Source organism: Sciurus carolinensis, unplaced genomic scaffold, assembly GCF_902686445.1.
Source record: "Sciurus carolinensis unplaced genomic scaffold, mSciCar1.2, whole genome shotgun sequence".
Taxonomy (NCBI): Eukaryota; Metazoa; Chordata; class Mammalia; order Rodentia; family Sciuridae; genus Sciurus; species Sciurus carolinensis.
In genome coordinates this window covers 1,048,753-1,070,687 of record NW_025920137.1, presented here as the reverse complement: position 1 = coordinate 1,070,687, position 21,935 = coordinate 1,048,753, and the positions used below count along the sequence as shown (strand labels likewise).

At 50.0% G+C, this 21,935-nt stretch overlaps 1 long non-coding RNA gene across 1 annotated transcript; it reads right to left on the bottom strand.

The window, feature by feature from the left end:
* Positions 1–4: 4 nt before the first annotated feature.
* LOC124974221 (uncharacterized) lies at positions 5–18,461 on the bottom strand. Its single transcript, XR_007106767.1, has 3 exons — positions 17,692–18,461; positions 2,225–2,362; positions 5–139 (listed from the first exon to the last, which is right to left on the bottom strand). It is a non-coding gene; the product is annotated as an uncharacterized LOC124974221 (long non-coding RNA).
* Positions 18,462–21,935: the final 3,474 nt, after the last annotated feature.

Below are 21,935 nucleotides of genomic sequence, written 5' to 3'. Positions count from 1 at the left end.
CCCTGCTGGGCGGCCTCTGGTGGAGGGCCAGGCAGATCTTGGGCCCTTAAGACGGTGGCTACTCACACTCGCGAGGGCCCCGCCCCAGGCCTGATTGCTGCTGCGGTCAGTGTCATCCTCGCTGTGGTGTCAGCTGGCCCTGTGATTGGGGGACACAGATTCAAGTAGTAGGTGACTCACACCTCTGCATGGTGCTACGTTTTAAACAGCAGAGTCACTGACGAACAGCATGAAGGTGTGAAAAACATGCAGGAAGCAGACCATGGAAGGACCCACAGGGGCAGGAGAGATGCAGCAGTGCAGAGGCACCCCCTCCTGCTCCAGCCAGATCCACCTGGCAGGAGGCCCCCAGTTTCCGCTGCTCAGTACCAGTCAGAAAATGACCGCGAAGGCCCTCCAGCACTGACCTTGCAGGTGCAAGCAGATTCTAGCACAGAGCCCTGAACACTGGGACAGGTGGCGTCCATGCAGCCGGTGCAGAGAGGCCATGCCCTTCTTGCCTGTTGCTGAGCAGCCCTGGCTTGACCGAGGCCTCATAGGGAACCAGCGTCCAGGAACCATGCCAGGACTGGCCCTAACCCAGGTTCCCTCAGGGTCTCTCGGGCATGGTCAGGGGACAGCAGGCTGCTGCCTGTGGGCCACATCCAGACACAGGCTGTTTTTTTCACCATCCACAGCTAAGAATGCCCCCCCCCTTTTTTAATGGTGTGGGGGCCTTTCATTTGACACATTTGATGAAATTCCAATTTGGGGAATTGAGGACTGAGCTCAGTGGTAGAGTGCTTATCTAGCATGCACAAGGCCCGGGTCATCCCTAGTCCAGTAAGTAAATAAAAATGGCATCCATGAAAAGCTTTATTGGAACACAGCCAGGTCCACTCGTTTACATATTGTCAGTGGCTGTGTCATGACTTGGATGTGAGGTGTCCCCACAATGCTCCTGTTAATGCAGATGTGTTGGAGGTGCCATGATTGGACTGTGACAGCTGTGACCTAATCCTTCCATCCTCATCCAATGGACTGACTGGACGATCACTGGGGCGGGTGGGGCCTGCCCAGAGGTGGGTCACAGATGTGTCCTGGAAGGGTGTGTCTTCCTGTGGCCCCTTCTTCTCTGCTTCCTAACCCCGTCAGGAGCTCAGTGGCTCTCCTTCATCACTCCCTTCTGCATGATTAGCCTCATCTTGGGTCCAGAGCGATGGAGTCAGCCTACCATGGACTGAGACCTCTGCAACCTGGGTCGAGGGAGGTGTTGGAGGGTTCCCTGCTGTACCTGGGTGTGAGGTGATGGAGGCAGTGAGGGTCCACACTGTGCCTGGGGAGTGGGAGGTGGTGGAGGTGATGGAGTGTCCCCTGCTGTACCTGAATGTGAGGTGATGAAGGTGGTGAGGGTCCATGCTGTGCCTGGGAGTGAGAGGTGGTGGAGGTGATGGAGGGTCCCCTGTTATACTTGGGTGTGAGGTGATGGAGGCGGTGAGGGTCCATGCTGTGCCTGAGAGTGAGAGGTGGTGGAGGTGATGGAGTGTCCCCTGCTGTACCTGAATGTGAGGTGATGAAGGTGGTGAGGGTCCATGCTGTGCCTGGGAGTGAGAGGTGGTGGAGGTGATGGAGGGTCCCCTGCTGTACTTGGGTGTGAGGTGATGGAGGCGGTGAGGGTCCATGCTGTGCCTGAGAGTGGGAGGTGGTGGAGGTGATGGAGTGTCCCCTGCTGTACCTGAATGTGAGGTGATGAAGGTGGTGAGGGTCCATGCTGTGCCTGGGAGTGGGAGGTGGTGGAGGTGATGGAGGGTCCCCTGCTGTACTTGGGTGTGAGGTGATGGAGGCAGTGAGGGTCCACACTGTGCCCAGGTGTGGGAGGTGGTGGAGATGGCTACTGCCCATGCTCTGTATGGGAGTGGGAGGAGGTGGAGGAGGTGGAGGGTCCACACTGTGCCTGGGTTGGGGAGTGAGAGAAGGGGTGCCCCACATGCCTGAGTGTGTCTCAGCTCTGCTCGCTGGCTGTTCCCAACCCCCCCTGCTTCCTGGCCTTCAGTGGGTTGGATCCACTGGGCAAGGTCTGTTTTCTTCTCCTCACCTCAGTGAGGGCCACCATGGCAGGTGAGGGCGTGGGAGAGCAGAGCTGAACTTTCCCAGGCCACTTCCCTCCTGATTTCCACTCTGGATGTTTTCCTGGACCTTCCCAGGGTTCCTGTGCCAGCATCAGATGACCAGGGGTGTTACTCACCTCCCTGGTACCTCGAGTTCCACTGCTCATTGGGATCCACCATTTTCCAGAAAGCTCCCAACTGTCCTCTGAAGTTCTTGTCAATTAGACCATGGGCCAGACTGGAAATAGGTTACTTGCTTAGGTCCTGGAAGGAAGCTGTGAAATAGTCATTCACAGTAGGGGTTAGATTTTATTGGGCTTTACACCACTCAGGTCCTGCTCAGGTGGGGGCTGATCCACACAGAGCAAGTTTAACTCAGAGACCTGGGGACCCGCATGGACCTGGAGTGGAATCCTTGCCCTGCAGTTACTCAGTCAGTGAGCTCAGGAAATCTCGTCACCTCCTGCACCCAAATTTCCTCCAGTGTGAGATGCCAGCTGCTGCCATTGGGGAGGAATAGGTGTGAAATAATGTGAGGTACAATCACAGCACCTGGCACACAGGACGGGCCATGGGCGGAAAGCAGGCAGCTGTTTTCCAGGGTGACCCTTGCCCTCTGTCTGCTGCACAGGCTTTTGATAATAAGGGGTTCTGCCCCTTTAACAGGGCCACAGCTCTCTGAAGCCCTTCCTGGGATCACCTTGTTGGTCAGCTCCAGCAAGTCAACCCCCTGGTCCTGACTTAACTCCAGACATCTCTTCCCGCCTCTCGTCTGCAAACTCCACTCTGCATGTTCGGCATGGGAGCTGCCACTTACCACTTCACCCCTGGTTCTTGACCTGGAACGGCCTCCCCCTCATTCCCACATCCACGTTCTTCCACGCCATCCAGGTGCTTCCGTTGCATGTGTCCAGTAATGGGCACAGTGGGTTTGCCAGCCCAGCTTGCGGGTGAAAGAATCCCAACTTTCCTGAGGGCTTAGGTAGGGCCGTCTCCCCCGGTCCCCACTCCAGTGTCAAAGTTGGGTATGGGATTCAGGCATGGTGGGTCAGAGTCAGCACATGACACCTGAGGGGCAGGTACCTGGAATTATGGGGCAGGGACTGTTTCTGAGGGGTTGCTCCATGCCCCAGCTGGCAGCCTGCACCAAGAGGGTCCACCCTGGTTCCATTGGAGGCTCTGCAGGACAAGGAGGTCAGCAGTGAGGAGATACCACTGAGGCAGCGGGATAGACAGAGGAGCCTGTGCCCAAAGCCAGCACCTTCGCACCTGCTGCTTCTCCAGCCCTGAACTCCCCCTCCCCGCCTTCTTGGGTTGATTTATTCCTGCTGCAGCCTATTCAGGTGGGTTCCTATCCTGTAACTGAAGTGTTGTCTGAAACTGTCTCTTTTCCATTCTAAACTCCCCCAATCCACCCCCAGTTTATTTCCAGGGAACATAGATCCACTTGGTGGCTCTGAGCTGTGGCACTTATGCACCCTGTTTTCCTCCTGGTGTCCTTTGCTCTTTGGCACTTGGCACAGTTGACTTCATTTGGAGCATGTGTGCTTCTCCCATCTCCACTGAGCTCTGAATGATAAAAACTGCAAATCTAATGTGTTCATCTCCTACTGTGGCATAGCGCAACAGTGCCGTTCTAGTAGCTTGAAGGATGCGCGCATGTGTGTTATCTCACGGTTGCTGTGGATCAGGAGTCTGGACATAAGTATGTCCGATCCTCTGCTCGAGGTCCCACCAGGCTGAAATCAAGGGGTCTGCGGGGCTGTGATGTTGCTGGAGGCTCAGGGTCCTCTTGCAAGCTGCTGTTGGAATTCAATTCCAAAAGTCATGAGACCAGAGCCTCTGCTCCCGAGGGCCACCACAGTCCCTCTCACGTGGACCCCTCTGCAACAGGGCAGTTTGCTTCCTCGAGACAGCAGAAGAACCTTCTCTCCAGTCTGCTACAGCGGAGTAATCACAGGGTGGTGACTCCTCACCTTTGGCAGATAGAATAACCCAGTCTGGGTAGTGGAGTCCTATTATCTCTGTGTCCTCTCTTGTCTAGGAGCAAGTCACAAGTCCTGACTCCACGCCAGGAAGTGAGAGGGGTGTGGAGATCTGGGCCCATGGTAGAACTCTGTCCCCCGCCACAAGGACCTTCCACCAGGTGGTCTAGAAGCACTTCCTGGGGTCTCCGCTGGCACCTCTGGAGGGCATGTGGTTGCTGATGCTCTGACATCAGCCCAGGGAAGCTCATCTGGGGCTTCTGAGTGTCAGAACTGTGAGGAGTATTTCTGCTGCCTTAAGCCCCTGTTGCCATAGGAAGACAATAGTGTGGTCGTAGCTGATTTAGAATCAGGCTGGTGTTGGAGGCTTTTGAGCCTGAGGACAATTGGTGGGATTTCAGGAGATTTCAGTCTAACATACAAAGCAATGCTTCTTTCCACAAGGTCCCTGGAGCACCTGCCTTGCCCCTTGAGGGAGGCTGGCTCAGCATGGCACCACCAGAACCCAAGAGCCCTGCCACTGAAGGGCAGACCCAAGGTGGGACCAGTGGCCAAAGCCAAGAGTGGTTGCCCCACTTACAGTCTTTCCTATTGAATCTTTTTGACAGCAAAACATGGTCTGTCATTTAGCAAGATAGTCCAGTTGTCCTTCGGTGTAAGCGTATTTGATTAATCTCACAGGGAAAAAAAGATGAATGCTAGTCTGTACATTGTTTTGTTCTCTTTTTCTTCCTCTCTTTCTTTCTTTTTTTTTCTTGCAGTGCTGGAGATGGACCCGGGCCTCGCCTGGGCTAGGCAAGTGCTCCACCTCAGAACTATGCCCCACTCCATCCACATACTGTGGTCTTTTGTCTGGTCCTTGCTGTGCCAGATATTTTGAGTAATTCTTCTTTCTGCAGAACATGACTTGACCCCACCAATGTGCCCCTGAGACCAAACACAGACATTAATTCCTTCTCTCAGAAGATGCTGGCAACTCCATAAATAAGACAAAAAAACAGGTAATCTGATGAATAACTGTAATTGCAGACTGGGGTGAATCTGCAGAAAAGAAGTGAGGTTCTAGGGGTTGACTTAACAGAGGAACCTGGCCCAGGCTGAATCGCCAGGGCTTTCTGCTCCACGTGACCTTCCAGCCCAGAGCCAGCGATGGAGTGGGGCTGGCCAGCAGAAGGGGTGAGACACCCAGGGTCCCTGGTGGAGGTGACAGCATGTGCAGAGGCCACAGACAGATGGGTCATCCTTTGGAGGTCACGGGAACTGGGGTAGTGGGCAAGGGGACCCTGCAGAGGTAGGGAGGGCCTTAGAGAGCTCTGGGTTGTGGTGACAGCCTAAGAAGCAACCAGGGTTAGAAAGAGGGGGCCCCCCAGGATCCTGGAGGACAGCCTGGCCACCTGCAGAGGCTGCTGAGCCCTTCCCAGGCAGCACCCCCTGCAGCACCTGGGCAGGTGTTCAGAGTGGCCCTGAAGCATGCTGTGCCCGTCCCAGCCCAACAGGGCTGCTGGCCTGCACAGTGATCAGGTCCAGTCCTGCTGCAGTTGTGGTTGCCCTCGGCTTCCTCATGCACACTGGGCATTCCCTGAAGGATACCTCCTCCTTGGAAGGAGGCAGCATTGCCCTCGCTGAAGGGGAAGACCACCTGTTTTCTAAGGCACATGGTTCTTAGCCACACAGGACACATCTGCTCACGGGGGGAGAGATCCCAGGGCTGCTCTGCGCCTCCCCACAAGTCTGGTGTGCCCTGCCGTCCACTCGAGGGGCAGTCTTGTCCCACTGAATGTCTGTCTGTTGTTATGATGGTGCATTTTTTACTCTGGATTGAAGTATCTCAGGAGGGTGCTGTGCACAGTGAACCAGATCCCATGGTTCTTTGTAGAGAGGTACCTGTCACCTAGAGCCACCTTTCTCTGGAAGCCCTGGCTGTGTGTGTGAATAAAATGACCATGTGGTGTTCCCGAGTCCCCTGAGAAGCATCTGGTTGTGGGGGGTGGGTGCCCGCTAAGTTCTTGCACTTGGGGAATTCACTTCTTTCCCATCATAGAGCCGTTGGAGATGAAGTGAGATCACAAGGCACAGGGGCACTAGCTCCTTGGAGCTCACTGAGGACTCGATTGCTCCTATGGCTGTCACTGGCTGCTCCATGTATCATCTCCTGGGTGTCTTTACAGCAGTCACTTGCCCAACAGCTTGCACGCCAGTGCGTGTCCCAGGTACTGGGAGGTGTCATGGTGCAGCAGAGAGCAGGGAGCCACTGTCACAGACAAGCATGGACACAGGGCTGGGGCCAAGAGGACACTGTGACAGCACTGAGACCCTCTGCGGGTGCACGACCAGAAAGAGGGCCTGAGGGCCTGGGTGCGCAACTTCCCTGGGACTTAGGATCTGGAAGGGCATGGGGTTGCCCGGTGCTCGCTCAGATTCCCGGGGCCCCAACTTAAGCACCTGACAGGTGTGTGCTCCTTAAGGGAAACCTGAGGAGAGGCTGGTCAAGTCTGTGTCTCAGGTCAGAGGGCGGGGCTCCCCGGAGGCTCCCAGCACCTTATAAGGCAGCCATCTGTGTCCCCAGTGCAAACCCAGATGGTGACTTTCCCTTCCACCTCTGGAGAAGAGGGTCAAGCTGGGGACTGTCCTACTTCCCTGGCTTGCTTGGGGCACTCCACACTCACCCATGCTCCTTCTGCCTGCTACATCCACCTTCCTCGCTTCTCTCTGCTCTAACTTTGGGGGTTTATGAAAGAGTAGGAATCTGTACAATAAAGTCAGCCTTCTGCAAACCGTCCAGTCTGCCCTATGGTCTAATTCCAATGACAGCCTCTGGTTGGAAGGTGCCCCTTCGAATGCCATCAAGCGTCCTGGGTTTATCTTTCCCCTGTTTGACTTCAAAAGGTCATTTGGATCTGCATTTCCATCCTGGGAGGCAGTTAGCATGGGTTGTGGTCCAGAGCACCAGGGTTTCAAATGTGGTGCCTCTGTGAACCAGCAGGAAGACCTCTGTGATTTTCTTGGTCTCTCTGCCTCTTCTGAGTAGTGGGGATGGTAACAGCACCCACCCCCTGGGGAGGACAGAAAGCACTAGGAGCCCTGCCTGGCACAGGGTCAGCCCTCAACAGATAGATGCTCACCATCTTGTCTTCTGGGGAGAAGTTCTGGGTCGAGCAGGAGCAGCAACCCGGGACAATCCTGCTGCATTCCCACTCACCACTTATTTCTGCAATTCACATTAAAAAGCAATTGGATTTTAGAGATGACCTATTTGATTTGATATAGGTAACTGCTCAGTCCTGGGCCTTGGAAGTCTTGCGCTTTAAGCAACATATGGTGAAACTAGCCCTGAGGCTGGTCTGTGACCAGGTGGAGTTCCAGGGTCTGTTCTGCCAAGGCCATGGCCCCAGCTGGCTATCCAGGATGTTGCAAATTTCTCCTCCTTTATTGGAGGGGCTTCTTGACATTGCCCTGGGAGGGAGCGCAGGGTTGGCAGTGGGACTGCAGACTCTGCCCAGCAGTCAGGTACTTTGAAGTAGTCACGAGACAGCATGTTTCTGGATCCTCGCACTTCTGATGGAGTGGGCCTGGCATGATTCCTACCATGTGGGCAGGACAGTTCAGGATCCCGGCTGTCTGTCCAGCCTGGGGGTGGGCAGAGCTGGGCAGAGCTGCTTCCTGGCATGGTAGTTCCCAGGCACAGCTGCCAATGGTCCTCTGTGCTTTTCCTGAGCTGGTGCATCTGTATGAACTCTCAGGGCACGAGAATCTAAAGGGGTCCTAAGCTACACTTTCTTCAAGCAAAAGAATCAATAGAGACCTTGCAGCCTAGCTTGCTTACAATTCCAGTAGCCCAGGGACCCGTCCTCACCATACGGGGGATCATCAGTGTTCACTTGTCGATGCAATACCCGGTTCCCAGGGGCTTCTTCTAAATCAGACCTCTGGCGATGCCACTTGGAACTGAGTGGCTCTTTGACAGCAACGCCGTCTCCAGTCTGCCATAGAACACACCCTGCAGGACTCAGGGATTTCAGCTGGAGGACCCCTGAGAGCTGCAGATCCTTTTCTGTAGGCCAAGTTCAGATTTCCAAACACCTTGTTTAAAGTATTTTCCAGCATAATAAAAAAACATTGTGCCTTTCCCCTTCTCTTTGACCTTTCAGGCTTTACTTTTATTAAAAGAGGAGGGTGAAATATGCTGTTTCTTTCTGGGGGACAGTTGCATTTCTAAGTCCTGCCTGCTTCCTGTTTTCAGAGCCTGTCTGTCTGCCCCAGGTGGAGCAGATCCCAGAAACTTGTGTGCACGCTCACACACGTGCCTCACAGATACTCATGAGTCCACACACGCTTCCCTGCCCCCTGAACACTGGACACTGGAGTGTATCACTCACACACACACACACACACACACACACACACACACTCCCCTGCTCCTTCGCTCTGTCCCAGGATTACCAAAGAGCCACAGAGGATTACTGGAATCACACAGCTGGCATCTGACCTGCTTTTGGAACCCAGACTGGAGGAGGGCAAGTCATCCCAAGGAGCACCAGGGCAGAGAGGAAGGTTCTGGTCGGGAGCAGGGAGGGGCCCAGGGAGGAAAGCGAGCCTGGAAGCTGGATTCTCCCCTTTGTCCTCTGGGGCACAGCCAAGGGCAGTGAGTCTGTCTGATCTGTGAACTAGGAAGTGCCCTCAGGAAATCTGATCCCTTTGAGGAAAGGGTGGAGTTCTCTTGCATGGCCGGGGGTCCTGGGGATCCAGAAAGTGGAGGAAAGCCTGTGACCAGCAGGACCCTAATTCAACCTGCTTCACCAGCACCGGCACATGCTGTCCTGGGACTGGAACTCCAGAGGTTCCGACTACAGGTGAGGATTCCTGAAAAGGCTGATGTCGTCTCCGGATTCTCCCTCCTCGCCCCTCTTCTCAGCTTCACGCACAGAGCACAGGGTGCCCGTGCCCCAGAATTCCAAGCCATGTTACTGAGAGTCTCTGATGCACCAGTTGGGTCCCAGGTCCACTTGCCAGCTGGACGAGACCAGCCAGGTTTCCTCCTCCCAAGGGGAGTGGGGCAGCGGGTCATGGGTAGGGAGGTGCACACTGCCAGTGGACACTTCCTGCCAAGTCAATCCTTGGCCGTCCAGAGAGGATGAGGCTCAGCTCATTATGATCCTGGTGCCTTCCTGGGACAGCCGATGGTACACCCTGCCCTGTCCTCTGCCCATCATGACCTTTCTGTGGGACACCCAGAGAACACATCTGTCCCCTCGTATCTCATTTCCGTTTTCTGGAATTCCCTGCAGCCAGTGCATTTGTCTTCCCTACCGAAGGAGAAAAGTTCAGACGTCTAGCTCCTGGGTAAAGGTCAAGCCGAATTTGCTGGTAGCCTATTCCTTCCTGCCTCCCGGCCTCTGCTACATAAAGTGATGAACCTGGTGAAAGCTGGGGTCCTGCTGAGGCGGCCTGAGTGAACGATGATGACCCCGAGCACCCTTCTCCCAGTGCCCCAGGGCTGCCTGCTGAACACTGCACAAGGCCCCCTTCACGAGGAGGTCTATGTGATAACCAACCACAGCCTCAAGAGGTGGGTGAAGGCGCAGGGGGATTCCACCCCGGGCTGGGCAGAATCTGCCTTGGCAGTGGGGTTTCTCACGGGGGTCTGTCTGCATCATGCCTTCTGAGCAGTGGCCCCAGGGTGCTCAGGGGAGCCTGCCAGTCTTCTGCCTTCTTCACCTGAAGTTCTTCCCACACGTGGCCATCCCTGCTCGGCCAGTCCCTGCAGTGTCTTCCCAAGCTGCCGGCCCCTCCCAGGATGCCGCCCAGGTTCTCCACCAGCCCAGACCTCATGTGCCAGCAGTGCGACCCGCTCCATCTCCCTGGTTGTTTCCTCTCCCATTTGGCAGCATTTTCTGTTCAGGACTCAGACGCCCCTTGCTCTGCTCCTCCAGGGCCCTGGCCTCTGTTCACCGATACCTTCCCCCAGGACTGGTGGCACTCATATCAAGTGTTCCCTGGAGACAGGCTTGCTTTACAGGGTTTTGGAGAGCTTCTTTCTCAACAGAGGGAAGCACAAGACATGGCCTTCGGGGTGTGAGGCTCTGGAACTGCACTTGGTAGACCCCAGGATCTTGTTGGCACAGGGGGCATCCAGAACTGCGTTACTGGGAGTTGAAAGGATTGTGCAGGTCTCAGTGCTGCAGGGTTCTTGGTCCCTTCAGAAGAAACTTTCCAGGTGTGTGATTAGAGGCCTTCCCAGGCAGAAGTCCTGAGCCCCACTCATGGGCAGATGTGTGCTGCCCATGTCTCTCTCAGCGTGGACGAAGGCTCCCACACACTGGGCCCGTCTGTGCGTGAGTGGTCTCTGGCTGCTGCCCCTCCACCCACCACAGGACAGTGTAGCTCCAATGGGCTCTTGCTCCAGCAATGTCTAAAATATTTGCCGGCTGGCCCTTTAAAGAAAGTCTGGGCTGACCCTCTGTCAAGGTAGGTACCCATACATGCGCCTCCATGACCCCCTCGCTCCTTCTGCACACAGCCAGGAGAAAAAGTCTTTGGTAGCCTGGGCTACAGCAGGGAAAAAGTCAGACACCTGTCATGTGCAGAGGTGGGGCAGCATCCCACCTCTGTCTTCATGCCAGGAAAAGAGGCAGGTGGCACTGCTGAGGTGACTTCCCTGCCTGCAGCACAGCACTGCTCTGCTGGACCATGTGGGCTCCTGCTGAGCCTCAGGCCCCTTCTTCAAAGTGATGCCCCAGCAACCACTGCCCTCTCCACTCCCATGCAAAACCACCTTCCCTGCCAGCCTGGCAGCCGCCATCAGATTGGAACAGTGCTAGCCAGCAATCACATCCAGTGCAACGCCCGAGAGTCCCTGGGTTGTCACGTCATGACAGACATCGCTGCTTCTCCTGTGGAATCCACAATCTCCAGACCTCACTCACAGTCTGTTACTTTGAGCCCCATGTAGAGTGGTTGTCTGGTGATTAGAGACCCCAGTGTGTGACAGACACCTCTCTGGAAAGCGAATTCGTGCCTCTCTGTGAAGCTCACTCCATGAGACACCAGGAGGAAGCCTTTGGAGAGCACGCCAGAATTCCGTCCAGCACTCACGCTTACGGGTGGCTTCATAGTTGGTGTCACTGACCATCCTTATGATCTTTCTCTCTGGCCAACGTTGTCTCCGTACATCACCTGTGGTTGGTTCGCACCAGGTAACAGCACAGGACCGTGTTGCCGAGGGTGGGGCAGCTGTCAACATCCTCCTGTGAGCCAGGCCACACGTCTCCTGTGCTCTGACTTATGCAGATTTCAGAGAGACCCCAAAAGAGATGCTTTTCAAATACTGCTGCAGATTCTTGCTCCAAACCCCGGGCAGCAATGGAGATGGTGACAACCGGCTGTAGTGGTCAGGTGCCCTCAGCCGCAGACCTGCCCTGAGATGTGTGCTCAGGAAGACCAAGCGACCCGCTTCCTCTGATGATGCCAAAGAGAAGGCCGCTTCCCCAGCAGCTTCTTGCTTTTCTGCTCAGAGGCATTTTACTAGGAAGAGGGGCAGGGCTGTGAGGGGTGGACTGGCTCCTGAGCTGAGGCTGGTGACGGCTGACCCAGAGCCAGCCTTGCGGGAGCTCTTCCAGGGCCTGGTTGGAACCTTGATGGCACAGTTGCACGTTACTGTGTGAGTCTGCAGGACCCAGCACGGGGTTCCCCAGGGCTGCCGTTCCTCGACCCTGCAGCTCGGGTTCTGGCCAGTGAGTGCCAGCGTGCCTGTGGCCGTTCAAAAGCACAAAGCCAACCTTGGTAGGTTTCAGCTCTGGGTGCTTTGTGTCTTTCTGCATTGGATTTATGGAAAAGAGGGTAAGGGGTGCCCTTCCAGATGGCAAGGGCGAGGGCCTTTACAATACTATTTTGAGCTTTTAGATTCTTGAGACCCCAATAAAATTAACAATGCGGTATTATTTATACCCCTTGGGCAAAAATTCCCTTTTCTTGGCAACAAATGGAATAATTTAGTAAGTACTATACCCAAGGTGCCACATACTTAATAAGTATTGTACTTTAACCTTTGAAAATCCAAAAATATTATTTGAAATCAGATTAATTAAAAGGCTATTCTTACTAAAATGGTGCATTTCCCATAGCCCTGTTTCACTAAGAGAAACAGGTTGGACTTAAATTCTGTCTGGAGGAGCTGCCCTACAAGGGTCTAGGCCTTTTTGCCATGGGCTGTTTAATTCTGACCCAGATGGAGGATGGCCACAGAACTCAGGGTCAGCAAGAGCTGAATCTCCTGGCATATTCCGGGGTAAGGAGGACCAGGCTTGGCAGGGAAGCAGCCTGAGCTTCTGAACCCACTGCTTCAGATGAGAGTGTGGGCGGGCAGCATCCAAGCCCTGCCACGTGTCCCCCCTTGCCCTTTCTTCAGGGAACAGGCCTTCCTGATCCCTCCAGGCCAATGGCCACACTGTACCCCAGGAAGCTGCTCCCAGTACCCATCACTGCAAGCACCCCCTGTCCTCCACCCTGGCCAGCTCCCTTTCCCAAGACCTCTCCTCGGAGCATTGGAGGAGTTCTCCTGCCTCCCTGTGAGTCTCCAAGTACACACACTTGGAGGTGCCTTCAGTGTGGCAGAACACCAAGCAGCACAAGTGAGGGGCAGGGGACCACTCAGGACACCGAGGGAGCCACTCTAAGAGGGCCTGGCAAGAGCAAGGACTGTTCCTGGCATCCACAGGCCCACCCGACCTGCCGTTCCTTCCTTGGGTGCAAAACCCTACAAATCCCGTTTCACCCAATGCCTAGAGTTGCGTCTCCATCACTTGCCCTCCAGGATCCCTGGCAGAGACGCTGCCATGTTGGTGTTGCTGGCACCCACTTCCTTCTCCCAGCGGCTGGACCGAGGCTTGCCCCTGCCTGCTTGACCAAGCTGTCCTGGAGCGCCTGCCAGATGCAGGAAGCCCTGGGACTGGGCCACGAGAAAGCTCCGGCACCCTTGCTGGACACACCAGGGCAACAGGCCTCCTGCATCCCTCTGTCTGTGGAGCCTGGCCCTGAGCCACCGACTCAGCTCTCCCAGGCCTGGTGTCCTCATTCTGAACCAGACACTTGACCTCGACTTAGTGTTTCTTGACCACCTATTGGCCTAACTCCACCAGCACGAAGCCCTGGGGGTCCTGGGTTCACTCCTTCTGAACTCTCACTCCCTGAAGCCTCTGAGTTACATCTGCAAAACAGGGTGGCGATGGTAGTGCCTGCAGGTCGGGGTGCAGAGTGAACGTTGAGAGGCCCCCACAAGAGGACACTGCATTGGCTGCGGAGCTCACCGTCTCTAGCCTCCACTCCATGGCCAGGTTTCCCCAGACTGCTCTCCTCCTATGCACGCTTAATAGTGAAGAAAACAAGACTATGAAAAGAGACTTCTAGATCAGAAAACTTACACTTTTTAAATTCTGGCTTTTCATAATTCCACTGCTGGGCAGAAATCTCATGAAAAAATTACACTTGCCCTGGATTTTCTATATGGACTTTTCTTCAAGAAAACACAAAAGGAAGTATTCTTGGAATAGACTTGCCTCTGCTTCTTGCTCCAATAAAATGCGTAGAGACCTGTGTGTGTTTCTACATGCATGTGTGTCCGCATGTGTACGTGTGTCTGTGTGTGCATACATGAGTGTGTATGTGTCTCTGCATGTGTGTATCTGTATGTATCTGTGTGTGCATGTGTGAATGTGTGTCTCTGCATGAGCATGTAGGCATCTCTGTGTGTGCATATGTCTGTGTTTGTGCCTGTGTGTGCATGTTTGAATGTGTGTGTCTCTGCATGTGTGTGTGTGAGTGAGCTCCCTTGCACTTGGGCACATGTTTGGAATAGAGGGAGAATGGTGTCTTCACAGAGGACCTTTGGACTCCTAAGGTCGGAATGTCCTCATTTTCGGGCTGACTGCATGGGGCGGTGTAGTTAAGGCTGCTGCCCTTGAGAACCTGTCCAGCCAGTCTCTCCTGTGAAGGATCCCCTGACTGGTTTGCACGGTGCCTCGCCTGCTGCAGTCTCGGGAGTGCAGCGAGGCAGGAGGGGGTCCTCTGGGTCAGGAGTGCAGCAGGCCAGGAGGGGGTCTCCTCCCAGGCTGCAGTGGCCCTGCCATGGAGCCCGGTCACTTCGCCCGCAGGGCCCCCATGCCCTTGGCACTGGTTGAATCCCTTGGCTGGTGGAAGTGGTTGCCCAGTTAGGTGACACTGAAGGGAGGTGGTGACAGCACTGTGCAGTGGGGACATCTGGACAGGCTGGGGGCAGGGAAACCCTGTGTCAATGCCTGACTAGCACTTTTCTCCTTTTCTCTTTTTAATCAACTGGTTTTTATTTGCTTCTTTTAGGCGTACAAGACAGTAGGACACAGTTTGGCACAAAAGGCATACATGGGCATTCCTTCCAACTTTGGGGAGGTCCATGACGGGGAGTTTCACTGGCCTGTGTTTGTATATGAACTAGGAAAGCGAGTCCCATTCCCTAGCTGTCTTTCCCATCCCCATTTCCCTCCCCTCATCCCCCTTTGTCTAATCCAGTGAATCTTCCCCTCCCCGCCCCACATTCCCGAATCAGAGAGAGCCTTCACCTTTGATTTGGGGTTGGCTTACATCACCTAGAGTGAGGGTCTCCAGCTCCGTCCATTACCCAGGGTCTAGCTTTCCCAGAGTATCGGATGACCACATCCCCACCTCCTGAAGCAACTGTGGTGCCCACTAAGGCCCCTGAAGCCATGCTGTGTTTCAAAGGACCTCGGAGGTCCAAGCAGTCCTTGTGCAACCTCTGTGCCACCTCCGTGTGGGCACAGGTGCTGTCCTCACGTCTGCTCCACAGCAGTCGCGCCAGCCCGTCCTCCCTGGTGTGTTCAGTGTGCCAACAGTGCCCCCAACCCAGGGTCTGTATTTGACTGATTGCCACTGGAAGCCAGGACTGCACATGCCTGGCCATGCCCTACCACTGAGCCACACCCAGACCAGGGAAACAGAGTCCCCAGTCCTGGGATGAAATCTAGGCTTGCACATGCCTGGCCATGCCTGACCACTGAGCCATACCCAGCCCAGGGCAATGGTGTTCCACTCAAGATATAGAACCCAGGGCCCCACATGCCTGGCCATGCACAAGCACAAGGCCACACCCCAGCCCAGGGCAACAGTGTCCCTAGTCCTGGGATGGAACCGAGGCCTGCACACAACTGACCATGCCCTACCACTGAGCCACACCCAGCCCAGGGCAACAGTGTCCCCAGTACTGGGATGGAACCCAGTCCTCCACAGGCCTGGCCATGCCCTACCACTAAGCCACACCCCAGCCCAGGGCTCTACACAGGGAATGATTAAGAATGTGGACCAAGAAGCTGGAGAAGGGGAGAAAATCTTTGCTAGCTACTCTTCTGAACAAACATTAATATCAACAATACAAAGAGAACTGAAAAAACGTGACACCTCCCAAACAAATAATGGAATGAATCAATGGCCAAATGAGTTAAACAGAAGCTTCTCAAGGGGAGAAGTGCAAATGGCCAACAAACATGAGAAGAGAAGCTCACCTCCTTGGACACAGGGGAAATGCAAATCAATACTACACTCAGATTTCATCTCATACCAGTTAGAATACAAGTCATCAAGAGAACCAACAAAAACAAATGCTACAGGTCCTGTGGATCAAAGGAGCACTTTTACACTCTTGGTGGGATTGCACATTAGCATGACCACTATGGAAAGCAGTATGGAGGTTCCTTAAGAGACCAGGCATGGAACCACCATAGCGCCCCACTATATCACTCACTGGTATTGATCTGAAAGAACAGTCATTGTACTATGGGGTTACACTCGTAGCCAAGTTCACTGAAGCTGATCACAATAGGCAAACAGGAAACAAGCCTACATGTCCATAAACTAATGAACGGTTAAAATAAATAGGGTGTAGACACACAATGGAGTCTCATTCAGTCATAAAGAAAAATGAAAGTATGTCACTTGGGAGAAAACTGAGGGAACTTGAGGAGAATATGTGAAGGGAAACCTGCCAAACTCAGATGGTCAAGGGTGTTGCATTTTCTCTCAAATGTGGAAGCAGAGAGGAAAAAGGAAAAGAGAGGCAGGGGTGGAGGGACTGGTGGGGGGGGTTCATGCAGGGATATTGAGAACTTCAATGGGAGACCAACAGAGTAGAGAAAAGGGACCAGGGATGGGAGGAGGGGAGGGGAAAAGGAAATCCTGGCTAATGATAATGCCGAAATCATTGGCATATTGGATCGCCTAGGGATGTGTAACAAATGATCCCAGCCTTATGGACAACTATACTATACAAATAACTGATGTGGAAAAAGATTTTAAAATATGCATATATATATATGTATCTTAGTGAAACAAATACTGAAGGTCCACTGAATCAACAAGGTAAGAGTTAATGGAGTTTTTCTGACAAATAAATATCAAAAATCTACGAAACAGCCACCCAAATAACATGGCAAAGGATGAAACTGACCCAGGAGTATGATCTGGAACACAAAGTCTGGAATCACATGGTGATATAAGATGGCATTTCAATGGCATTCTTTAGCAAGCTGAGATACTTTCATTCCTCAAATCTAACAACTATGACAACTTCTTACAGAAAAAGTTATCGCAATTCTAGGCAATCATTTCCACAAAAGGAAAGAGGTGTGAAAACTTCCCATATCTGAAATCACAATTACCATATGGATCAAAAAGTTTGTAAAAGAATTTAAGAAATATACAGAACAACACACAAATGAAAACGAATGCAAAAATACCCAATAAAATGTCAGAAGATCTATGTCAATAGTCGATACAAAGAATGCACAGAAACACTGGGAATTTAGCCTGGAATGCAAAGTCCATGGAACATTTGAACATCAGTTAAAGTCATTCACAATCTTAAAACATTTACAAAAGGAAACCCACAATGAACGTTCACAAGGGCAACATCATGACTTGAAAACACTCCTGGGTGGAAAAACTCTTGGCATCCATGACTTGAAAACTGTTGAATCAGACCACATCTCAAGAGAACCGAACACTAACAATGTCTTTTCTGGTGAAGGAAGAGACTTTTTCCCTTCAGCTAAGAAACAAAGCTAAGCTATCTACTCTACTTCTATGCAACATCTCATTGCAGGGATTACCAACACAAATAATACAGGCAAATATGTTTGAAACCTAATTGTCCCTGTAGAAAACTTTTAGCATCCTTCAAAAACTTATAAAATTGAGGTGTGGTTCATAACACTCAAAGATATCTGATCAACATACCTAACTGAATATCATTCTTATTCAGGGGCCATCAAATTTAGAACTTTACATTAAAACATCTTTCAGAATAATGTACGGGAATGCACTGATGAAATTTGTGAATGACTTATGAAATAAAAACCATAAAACCCTCCTCAAATAAAACAAGTAGCTTAATATAATGGGCTATGCCACAGTGATGGGTCCAATTCCTTTGCTTAATCTACAAAATGTTTTTTTTAAATCCACACAACACTCGACGGTTGACATACTCTGTACACTTGTCATCATCCAAGAACACGACCCATGTCAAATAAGGGGGTCAGTTTGTTCACAAGGCCCAGAGTACCTGTCCAATCACTTACCCATCAGCAGTCTTGCAATGAGCTTCTCCTCCTCCTGACTGTCGTGTGTCCTGGTAGAGCAGGTCATTTCTCTGTGATAGACCCAGGTCTTCTCCACAGGGGCAGAACATCTTCCAAGCGGTAGTGAGCTCTTTCCACAGGCAAACATGCCACATCCCTCAGGACTTTCTCTTTTTGGCCACATCAAGAATAAGCACTCTGGACCTGGTTGTCCTCACCTTCCAGGAACAGTCCATCTGGCCTTTGCCTGTGGTTGTGAACCCAGGCGGGTCGAGCAGGGCCCAGCTCCTTGGGCTCCTCAGGCTCCATCTGGCTGAGCATCCCGGCAGCTGCTGCCTCTCTCTCCACCTCGCCAAGTCCTTGAAGGTGGCTTCACATCGCCGGACAGGATTAGGCCTGGAGAACAAGCAGCCCTTGGGCTCTGGGCTCCCACAAGTCTGGACCGCCAACCTTGCTGCCGCTGCCATCGTCACCATGTCCTCAGCTTGGGAGAGCCTTCCTTGACCCGCCACTGGGCAGCCAGCGGCACAGGACCTCTGGGAGTGTGCAGGGCAGGGCTTGAGACCTGGCCCCACCCCAAGAATGCAAGGATGCAATTCTGATTGGAAAACCCAAAACAATAATACCATTTTATTGACATATTTATATAGCAATGATTTATTGACTTAGAAGTGAACTCTGGATTGGGGTGAGAATGTGGGGTCAAAGGTACACTCCTGCATGGCTGGTGGAACTGCAGATTGGTGGAACCCTTAGGGAAAGCACTATAGGACCCCACTATATCACACATTGGTATTGATCTGAAAGAACAGTCATTATACCATGGGTTACATGCATACCCATGTTCACTGCAGCTGGCTTCACATTAGGCAAACAGGGAATCAGCCTAGCTGTCCATAAACTAATGAATGCTGGGGCTGGGTTTTGGCTTAGTGTCAGAGTGCTTGCCTAGTACTTGTGATGCACTGGGTAAGATTCTCAGCATCACATATAAATAAATAAATAAATAAAGGGATTTTTGCAAAATGTAGTATATATATATAATATTATATATAGTATATATATTTGTATACATAATAGCATGTATGTAGTATATATATAATTGGAATATATAATGTTCAATAGTAGTGACTTTCTAAGAGGTCCAAGTGTCTGATTTTAGAGACAATGTCTCCCTGAGTTGCTTAGTGCCTTGCTAAGTTGCTGAGGCTGGCTTTGAACTTGAGATCTTCCTGCCTCAACCTCCCAAGCCACTGAGATTACAGGTGTGTGCCCCTACTCCCAGCAATAATATCCACTTTGAATTGAAGAGTGCAGACTCAGTGGTATATTTTACAAATCATGTTCTATAAGCACAAAAGGATCTAATAAACTGGGCATGTTGCTATAGGTTATTTTGTGTTAAATTTTTAAAATAAAGTGAATAATTAAGAGGAATGACTTAATAGGACTGAGAGGATGAAAATGAAGATAAAAAATGTGATTGACTTGCTTATGAAACTACATAATATCTCAGAACAATGTCAATATACAGAAAGCTGCTGGATGCTTTCATTGAAATTTATTAAAATCTCATGGTGCATAGAAGAAAGTTGGATAGCTGGGACTTCCTCCTTGTGCTTTGCAATATATCTGCCAGTGCCAATTTGCCCTCAATCAGTTCTCGAATTCATACATCTGGATATCCTGCAACAGCTTTGCATTAACTGCTCTCTCACCCTATTAGTAGGACACTACTAATAATAATTAGTAGGGGGTTTACTGGAGTACTTACTGATCAGATTCATCAGCCTATGCACTCAAAGTATGCTCATATTCACTGCTCATATTACTAAACAATGTACAACCAGGTTGGTAATAAATAAAAAAGAAATTAGAAAATGACTTGCAATGATGTATTGAATTTGGGTCAGTAAGAATTTCACATCAATAAGAACTGAATCCAGAAACTGATAAAAAAAAATGAGGATTCAAAAATGATATATAAAATTGAAAAACGTACCATTTTAGAGGTCACTGCAGAAGACCTAAAACAATCACTATCAGGAAAAGAGTAACACTATGAATAATATAGATACCAAATGACTAAGAGAACTTGAGGAATATTATAGACTCACCAGTCACAAAATTTAAACAATGCTGATACGATCCTTTTAAACCAAAATTTCAAATAGTGACACAAAATAAGATAGAATCCTCCAAATACTGAAGTATTGGCAAATGTCATTAGAGCCATTCCCACAGAAAAAGGGAAAGTATAAGGACAAACAAAACAAAAGCTCATGTCAGGTGACTATACTGGTGAATTGCTCCACAACTTTAAAAATAATCAGTTTGATACACAAATCATTCTAGATGATACATAAAGGGAAAATGTCTCACCTGTTTTATACAGTCTAACACAATCATGTACTGGCAAAAATACTTCTAGAAAGAAAATTACCAGTTAATCTCTTTCAGAAATTGAAGCAAACTTCCTTTAAAAAGCAAGCAAAACAGCAGGGTGCAGAGGTCCACACCTATAATCCCAGCAACTCCAGAGGCTGAGCCAGGAGGATCCTGAGTTCAAAGCAAGCCTCAGCAAGTTAGTGAGGCCCTAAGCAACTCAGCAAAACTCTGCCTCTCTATAATATATAAAAAAGCACTAGGGATATGACTGGTACCAAAAAAGAAAACAAACAAAAATCCAAACAAACAAACAAAAAAACAAAATTCAAGTCAGTCACAGGGAAATTTCACAACAAAGTTGTCCTAGAAATGAAATGATTGATCATATAAAATACAGTGCAATTCACCCATTTTTTTAAAAAATGAATGAATTCATGATCATCTTAATAAATATAGAATATAATTTGATAAAATTCAATATAAAAATTATGCTAAATTATAGAAATAAGTAACTTCTTTCGATCTTCTAATAAAATATATCTTCAGGTAAAAAATACCTAGTATAAACATAATGATGAAATATGAAGCTAGTCCTCTGTACTTAAGGGCAATGTTCCATTATCAATTCTTATTCATAATACTAGAATTCTGTCTAAGGCCAAGAATGAAAAAAAGGTGTACTGATGAAGAGGAAACTCCAACAATATGTACAGGCAGACTGATGACATATGTGATTATAGAAAACATCATAAATACCTAAAGTTTCTAAATTTGCTATAAGCAACCTAAATATAGTGACTTTCAATTATATTTCATGTATCATCCATAGAAAATTAAATATTTAAAAAGCTATTTATACTCCCACCAGGAAGGAAAACCAATATGTCAAAGAGATGTCTACACTCCAATGGTTCACTGCGGCCTTTTTCGCATCAGCTAAGATATAACACTAAAGTGTCCACTGACAAAGGAATTCATTGTGACAATGTGGACACAATGGAATACTAGTTAATGTTCCCAAAGAGGAAAACCTCTCATTTGCAACACCATGGAAGACTCTGTAGAACATTATGCTGAGTAAAGTAAACCATGCCTACAAAGGTAAGCTCAAATGATCTCACTTATATGTGGAATCTAATAAAGTCAAACTCATGTAGGGAGAAAATAACAAAACTGTGGGAGTGAAAGTGAGGTGATAAGTAGTTCATCAAGGTATAATACTTCAGAGAAAGAAGAGCACTAAGTTTTTGAATCTACTCCATATCAGATAACTATGGACAATAATAATGTCTATTTGCTGGGGATGTAGCTCAGTTGGTAGAGTGCCTGCCTCGCAAGCATAAGGCCCTGGGTTCAATCCCCAACACCGCAAAAAAAAAAAAAAAAAAAAAGCAAATAATGTCTATTTATTTCCTAATTTCAAATTTCTCACCATAAAAAATGATAAGTAAAAAAGTAGGAATAATAATTAGCTTCACTTAATTAAGAGATGTTGTATAAATGTATCAAAATTTCACATTATACTCCATAAATGTATGCACTTCTGATTTGCCAATCAAAAACAATAGTGAAAAATTTTACACTTATTGATTTTTTGATTTATTAAGAATATTATTAATTAAAAATCAACATTTATTGTCGGTGAGGAAAAGGTACATTCAACATTGCTGGTAAGACTGCAAATTGATGCAATCATTATGGAAGGCAGTATGGAGATTCTTCAGTAAACTTGCAATGGAACCACCATTTACCCCAGCTGTGAGACTCCTCAGTTTGTACCCAAATGACTTAAAATCAACATACCATAAATGACAAGGCCAGATCAATGTTTACACTAGCCCAGCTCACAAGAGCTG